The sequence below is a fragment of the Myotis brandtii genome, unplaced genomic scaffold, assembly GCF_000412655.1.
Source record: "Myotis brandtii unplaced genomic scaffold, ASM41265v1 scaffold509, whole genome shotgun sequence".
NCBI classification, from domain to species: domain Eukaryota; kingdom Metazoa; phylum Chordata; class Mammalia; order Chiroptera; family Vespertilionidae; genus Myotis; species Myotis brandtii.
The window spans coordinates 844,274-852,213 of record NW_005369409.1 but is presented as its reverse complement, the minus strand read 5'-3'; positions in this window follow the sequence as shown (position 1 = coordinate 852,213).

Sequence of the window (7,940 nt, the reverse complement as noted above, 5' to 3'; positions counted from 1 at the left end):
TTGTTGTTAACCCATTCACTGTTTAATAATATGCTCTTTAGTCTCCATGTGTTTGAATGTTTTTGGGTGTTTTTACTGTAGTTTGTTTCTAATTTCATTCTACTGCGATCTGAGAAAATGTTTGATATGATTTCAATTTTCTTGAACTTGTAGAGAATTGTTTTGCATCCTAACATATGGTCTACATTTGTGAATGATCCATATGCATTTGAGAAAAATGTATATTTTGTAGCTTTGAGGTGAAATGTGCTATAAATGTCAACTAAATCTATCTGATCCAGGTGTCTTATAAGGTGACTGTTTCCTCGTTAATTTTTTGTCTGGAAGGTGTATTTATTGAAGTCAGTGAGGCATTAAACTCCTATACTATGACTATATTGTTTTTTATCTCTTTCTTAAAGACCTCTGGAAGTTATATATATATATATATTCCTGTATTGGGTGGATATATGCATATATACTCTTGTTGAACTTCCGTGTGTGCTTGCCCAGAATCAAAGTCAGGTGGCACTGCCATTCTGCGTGGGCATGGGTTTGGTCACCTGATTGCGTTGTGGGGAACAGATTCCCAGTGTCCGCCCACGCCCAGGCTCAAATTCCTGTAGTGGTGCTGTGGCCCTGTGTGAGGGGCAGGTCTAGCAGTTCCTATGGTGATACCAGGAGCTTGCGGGGAGGGGGATGGACTCGGTGACTCACAGAAATCCTCAACTGGGATGTCTGTGGGTCTGCAGCTGTGGTCTCAGGTCTCTGTCCCCAGTGGCTGTAGGGTCCCGGTTTGCATCTGAGACCAGACTGGGTTGTGCTGAGGCCAGGATGCTAGTCTCAAGCAGCTCTGTTTTTCAAGATGGTGTGGTCTCTGTGCCTGCACTGGCCGCCCCAGGAGTGTCCGCGGTGGCAGCAGAGCGCCACCATCTAAGACTGCCCAGTTTGGCCACCCCTGCAGGATCTAACTGTCCCTAGCTCATACACACACACACTACACATGTCCACACACTCCTCTATCACTCCCTCACTCTCTCACACTCTCTCCCTCCCTGCCTTCCTGCAGGTCACCATCTTCAGAATGCTGTACCACAGTTTTTTAATCCACTCATCTGCTGATGGGCACATAGGCTGTTTCCAAATCTTAACTATGGTGAATTGTGCCACTATGAACATAGGGGTGCATATATCCTTTCTGATTGGTGTTTCTAGTTTCTTGGGATATATTCTTAGAAGTGGAATCACCAACTTACACCATACACAAATATAAACTCAAAATGTATAAAGGACTTAAACATAAGATGAGAAACCATAAAAATACTAGAGGAATCCACAGGCAGCAAAATCTCAGACATATGCTGAAGCAATTTCTTCACCAATACAGCGCCTTGGGCAATGGAAACTAAAGAGAAAATAAACAAATGGGACTACATCAAAATAAAAAGCTTTTGCACAGCAAAAGAAACACCATCAACAAAACAATAAGAAAACCCACTGCATGGGAGAACATATTTGCCAATGTTATCACCAATAAGGGTTTAATCTCCAACATTTACAGGGAACTCATACAACTTAACAAAAGGAAGATAAACAACCCAATCAAAAAATGGGCAACAGACCTAAATAGATACTTTTCAAAAGAAGACATAAAGAAGGCCGAGACACATAGGAAAACATGCTCAAAGTCACTAATCATCCAAGAGATGCAAATCAAAGAGACAATAGATAACATCTCACACCTGTCAGAATGGCTATCATCAACAAATCAACAAAGGACAAATGTTGGAGAGGATGTGGAGAAAAAGGAACCCTAGTTGGAATGCAGGTGCGAATGCAGACTGGTGCAGCCACTGTGGAGAACAGTATGGAGTTTCTTCAAAAAACTAAAAATGAAACTCCCGCCCTAACCGGTTTGGCTCAGTGGATGGAGCATCAACCTGCGGACTCAAGGGTCCCAGGTTTGATTCCGGTCAAGGGCATGTGCCTTGGTTGCGGGCACATCCCTAGTAGGGGGTGTGCAGGAGGCAGCTGATCAATGTTTCTCTCTCATCGATGTTTCTAACTCTCTATCCCTCTCCATTCCTCTCTGTAAAAAATCAATAAAATATATATTTTTTAAAAAATGAAACTCCCATTTTATTTTATTTTTTTTAGAAATAAGTGGGAGATGGCGACGTAACCACTAAATGACGTGTGTCGAATCCAACGTAACCTGAGGACTGTCTGTAATTCTTTTTCATTTTAGTGTCTTTATCTGGTTTTAGTATTAGGTAATACTGGCTTCATAGAAAGAGCTTGGAAGTGTGCCTTCCTCTTGAATTTTTTGAATCATCTGATAAGGATGGGTTTTAGTTCTTCTTTGAATGTTTGATAAAACTCCCCTGTGAAGCCATCTGGCCCAGGGCTTTTGTTTGCTGCAAGTTTTTTTTTTATTATTATTATTCCTTCCATTTCCTCCGTAGTTACTGGCCTATTCCGATTTTTTTATTCTTCCTAATTGTGTATTAGAAGGTCGTATTTTTCTAAGAATATGCCCATTTCTTCTAGGTTGATCAGTTTGTTGGAGTAGAGTTGTTCGTAGTATTTTTATATATATATAATTATTTGTATGTCTGTGCGGTCGGTTTTTACTTCAACTCTTTCTTTTCTGATTTTGTTTATTTGGGTCCCCTCTCTTTGTTTCTTAGTGAGCCTGGCTAGAGGTTCATCAATCTTGTTTATCCTTTCAAAGAACCAGCTCTTGATTTTATTGATCTTTTGTATTGTTTGGGGGGGGGGGTTTGGGGGGCTCTCTGTCATTTATTTTCACTCTGATCTTTATTATTTCCTTCCTTCTGCTCACTTTGGGCTTTTCTTGTTGTTCTCTTTCAAATTCTTTAAGTTGTAGGGTTAGACAGTTTATTACTGGTTTTAGCTATGAACTTCCCTTTTGGGACTGCTTTCACTGTGTGCCCTAGATTTTAGATTGTTTTGTTTTCATTGTCATTTGTTTCCAGGATGCTTTTAATTTCTTCTTTGATCTCTTTTCTACCCCAATCATTGCTTAATAGCATGCTATTTGGCCTCCAAGTGTTTAGATTTTTTTCATTGTTTTTCTTGTAGCTGATTTCTAGGTTTTTTTTGTTTGTTTTTTAAATATATTTTATTTTTTTTTAGAGAGGAAGGGAGAGGGATAGAGAGTTAGAAACATCGATGAGAGAGAAACATCGATCAGCTGCCTCCTGCACACCCCCTACTGGAGATGTGCCCACATCCAAGGTACATGCCCTTGACTGGAATCGAACCTGGGACCCTTCAGTCGGCAGGCCAACACTCTATCCACTGAGCCAAACTGGTCAGGGCTGATTTCTAGTTTTATGCCATTGTGATCTGAGAAGATGCTTGATATGATTTCTATCTTCTTGAATTTGAAGAGACTTAGCTTGTGTGCTAATTTGTGGTCTATCCTTGAAAATGCTACATGTGCTTTTGAGTAGAATGAATATTCCATTGCTTTCAGGTGAAGATGTCAGTTCCATCTGATCTAGGGAGTAATTTAGGATTACTGTTTCTTTGTTGATTTTTTGTTTAGAAGATTTATCCATTGATATTAATGGGATATTAAAGTGTCCTACTATGACTGTATTATTGTTGATCTCTCCCTTGATACCTTCCAGAAATTTTTTTATGTATTTGGTTGATCCTGCATTGGGTGCATATATGTTTACCAGAGTTATATCCTCTTGTTGTATCAATCCCTTTAGTATTATGAAGTGGCCTTCCTTATCTCCAGTTATGAGCTTCACTTTGAGGTATATTTTGTCCGATACAAGTATTGCTACCCCAGCTTTTTTTTTTCATTTCCATTTGCCTAAAAAATGTTTTTTTATCCCTTCACTTTCAGTCTGTGTGAGTTCTTTGTTCTGAGGTGGGTCTCTTGTAGACAGCATATATATGGGTCATGTTTTCTTATCCATTCAGCCACCCTATGTCTTTTGCTTGGACAATTTCATTCATTTATATTTAAAGATATTATTGATACGTACTTGTTTGTTGCCATTTTTATTCTTTGTGCCTGTGTTCACTCTTCCCTTTCTATCTCTTCTTTTTACAACAGTCCGTTTAGCATTTCTTGCATTGCTGGCTTGTTGATAATAAACTCCCTTAGCCTTTTTTTTTCTCAAAGCTCCTGATTTCACCTTCAATTTTGAAAGTCTTGTTGGATAGAGTATTCTTCAATACCGTTCCTTCCTTTGCATCACTTTCTATACTTCATTCCATTCCTTTATGGCTATATGTGTTTTTGTTGAGAAATCATTTGAGAGTCTAATGGGAGATCCCTTGTAGGTAACTTTCTGTCTCTCTCTTGCAGTCTTTAAGATTCTCTTTGTCATTAATATTTGCCATTGTAATTATGACATGTCTTGGTGGGGGTCTTTTTGGGTTTATCTTGTTTATGACTCCCTGTGCTTGTGTGACTTTTTCTTCCCCAAGTCAGGGAAGTTTCTGTCTTTATTTTGTCAAATAGGTTTTTTATTCCTTTCTTCTCTTCTTGACCTTCTGTCACCCCTATTATATGGATGTTGCTTTGTTTCATGTTGTCCCTACTTCCCTTAAACTCTCCTCTTACTTTTTAATTGTTTTTCCACTTGCTGTTCAGATTGGGTGTGTTTTTCTACCCTGTCTTCTAAATCGCTAATTTGGTTCTCAGCTTCTTCTAGTCTACTGTTGAAACCTTTCATTTTGTTTTTTAGTGAAGCTATGTCATTTTTCATTTTCTCTCGATTCTTATATATGTTGTTGTTTTTCTTACCCAGCTGGTTTAGGAACTTTATGACCCCTACTCTGAATTCTTTCTCTGACATATTTCTTACTTCCATTTCATTTAGTTCCTTTGCTGGTGATTCTTCCTTTTGTTTTTTTTTGGAGGTTGTTCATTGTCTCCCCATTTTTGCTGTCCTCTGGCCCTTGGCACCCTGCTTGGGGTTTGATAGGTTGAAGACCCTATCAGGGCAATGTTCCAGAAATTGTTAGTCCAGTGGCTGGGTCTGCCTTGAGTCTTGTGCTTCCATTGTTTCTGTTCTGAGTTATATGCCCTTCTCTTATGGACCTGATCCCTCAGTTGTCTGCTTCAAATGCTCAGGGTTGTGGGAGTGTATGCACAGGTCCTCTGGTGTGTGACTCCCTGGGAGAACCCAGAGCCCTCTGGCATGTAATTTGCTGTGCAGCTCCAGCACCCGTGGCAGGGTGGCACCCTAGGTCCCTCTGGCAACACACTTGCAGTGTGGTCCTGTGGGCCTTGTCTGGGCACACTGAATTGCTCCATGACACCCTGGCAGTGTTCTCCTATGGCATGGAGAGGGGAACATGCTGGGTTGCTATGGGTAGGCCCTACAGGACTTTCCCAGGCGCTATGGTGGAGCAGGTGTGGGTTGCTCTGGGTTGCACATTCAGAGATCTCCTGTGGCCTGGAGTGGGGTGCTTGCTGGTTTACTCCAGGTCCCTTGACTCAGGGTGGAGCAGGTTCAGGTTGCTCTGTGTCACACAGTCCTTGCTTTCTTGTGGCCCGGAGTGAGGCGCATGCTGGGTTGCTCTGGGTTGCCCCTCCCGGGCACTGGGTGAAATGAGCACGGGTTGCTCTGTGTCACAGAGTCTGTGCTCTCCTGTGGCGAGAAATGGGGCATGCACTGGGTTGTTCCCAGTCACCCCAGCAGAGCTGTCTCAGGGGCAAAGGTGGAGTGGGCACCAGTTGCTTTGGGTCGCACAGTCTGTGCTCTCCTGTGGCCTGGAGTGGGGCATATACTGGGTTACTCCAAGTCACCCTGGCAGCAGGTCTCAGGGTCGGAGTGGAATGGGTGCCAGTTGGTTCTGGGTCAGGCTAGTAGTATGGTTCTGGGGCCCAGGGCAAGAGTGGGGCACAGTGTTCCCCCTTGCTTACACTCACTGCAGGGGTCCTGATGCCTCATCCTGATATCCTGGGTCCCAGCAGGCTGGTGAAGAATCCCAGTGGGGGAGGTCACTCTGGTGAGTGCTCCCTGAAGACATCTGAGAGCCTGCTGGGAGGTACTGCACCACTCACTGCTGGGGCACGGTGGTGGTTCCACATGGGTTGTGGCTGGCAAGCGGCATGCTCTAGGCATCCTCTGCCCTTCGTTATTGAAAATTGTCTCATCTGTTGTATCAAATTTGTTAATTCAGGGTGGATGTTCTTAGATTTAGTTGCTTTTCTGGCCTGGCCTATTCATCCACCATTTTCTCCTCCCCCTGATATACCAGGATTTTTTGTCACATGCATCTGAATGATGATATAATATATATGCCTAGTAAAAGCTTCAATATGTGAATAATGATTGTTTTTAATTAAATTTATTTGGGAGCTATGGGTTAGTGATAACCTTATATAAGTTTCATGTGTACATTTTTAAAATACATCAGTATCCTCTACTGTGGGCTCACACACAAAAAAAGTGTTTCCCTTAAGATTAGGAATAAGACAGGGATATCTGTTTTCACCACTCTTTTACATAGTATAAATTTTAGACACAGCAATCAGACATGAAGCAGAAATAAAGGCATTCAAATTGTAGGAGGAGGGAGAAATAAAATTGTCAGCATTAGGGCCCTGTCCAGATAGCTCAGTTGGTTGAGCATAGTCCTGATACAACAAGGATTCAGTTTTGATCCACAGTCAGGAAACATACAAGGACCAACCAATGAATGTGAAAATGAGTGGAACAAAAAAATCTCTCTCTCTTTCTCTCTCTCTCTCTCTCTCTCTCTCTCTCTCTCTCTCTCTCTTTTTCTCTCTCTCTCTCTCATTTTCTCTCCCTCTCTCTCACAAATAAATTTTTTTTAAAGTTTTGTTGATTTGTTGCTGGTGGTGATGTAGAGGAAAGAGAACCCTAATACACTGCTGGTGGGAATGCAGACTAGTACAGCCACGATGGAAAACAGTGTGGAGCTTCCTCAAAAAATTAAAAATGGAATAAAAAAAATGGCGGCTGGCAGGATGGGGGTGAGGGATAGGAAGTGAGTGAATAAGGGGATGAAAAGAGAGTGTGTGGATGTGTGTGGTGTGTGTGTGAGTGAGTGAGGGACAGTTAAATCCAGCAGGAGCAGCAGAGGCTGGCAGACCAGGCTCTCTGGGACACAGAGAGACTACCACCACTGCGGGCACTCCCTGGACTGTGGGCCTCGGGCACAGAGCCCAGGCCATCTTAAAGGGGAGAGCGGCCTCTTCTAGGAACTCATCAGCACCACCCCCCAGATAAGCCTGGGACACTGCCACTCCAACCAAAATCCTGCTGCCCCACCTGCAGACTCACAGACCCTGGGATCTCCACCTCCAAAGGTGCACCGCGCCCGCAGCAGTAAGTGTATGCCTCCCCTTCCCCAGCGGCAGACCTCCCACATTGCATTCGTGTGTCTCCAGCGCACAGGTCTCCGAGGCACACCACTCCATAGACTTATCTTGGGAGTCACTGTGAGCTCCAGCTGGGTGTGATTTTGTACAGACACAGGCTCACTGCCCCCCAGTAGAAATTCTGAATTCCCTCTGCCTGAATAACTGCCCACACACACCCAGCTGCGCAACTTAAGCACCAGGGCCCCTCAGAGTGCATCAGAGCTCAGCGGCCGGCACTGTCACAGTTGCTCATTCCCCCTGAGCCCATCTATCCACAGGGCACTTTGGGAAGCCGCAGTGAGCCTCCACTGGGTCTGATCTTGGACAAATAGGGACCCACTCCCCTGGGCAGTAGAAATTCTGAATTCACCCATCCTGGATACCGGCCCAAAGACGCCTCTATTAAGCAGGCCAGGGCCCTTCAGGGTGCTTCAGTGCGCCTGCACTAGCAAACTCACTGCAGGTGCTCCTGTGTGCCACCACCAGGAACGCACACCTATCCACCACAGGTGCATCAGCAAAAACTGAGTTTCCCCACCCCACAGCTGCAGAACTCTGGACACTACAGTTGCAT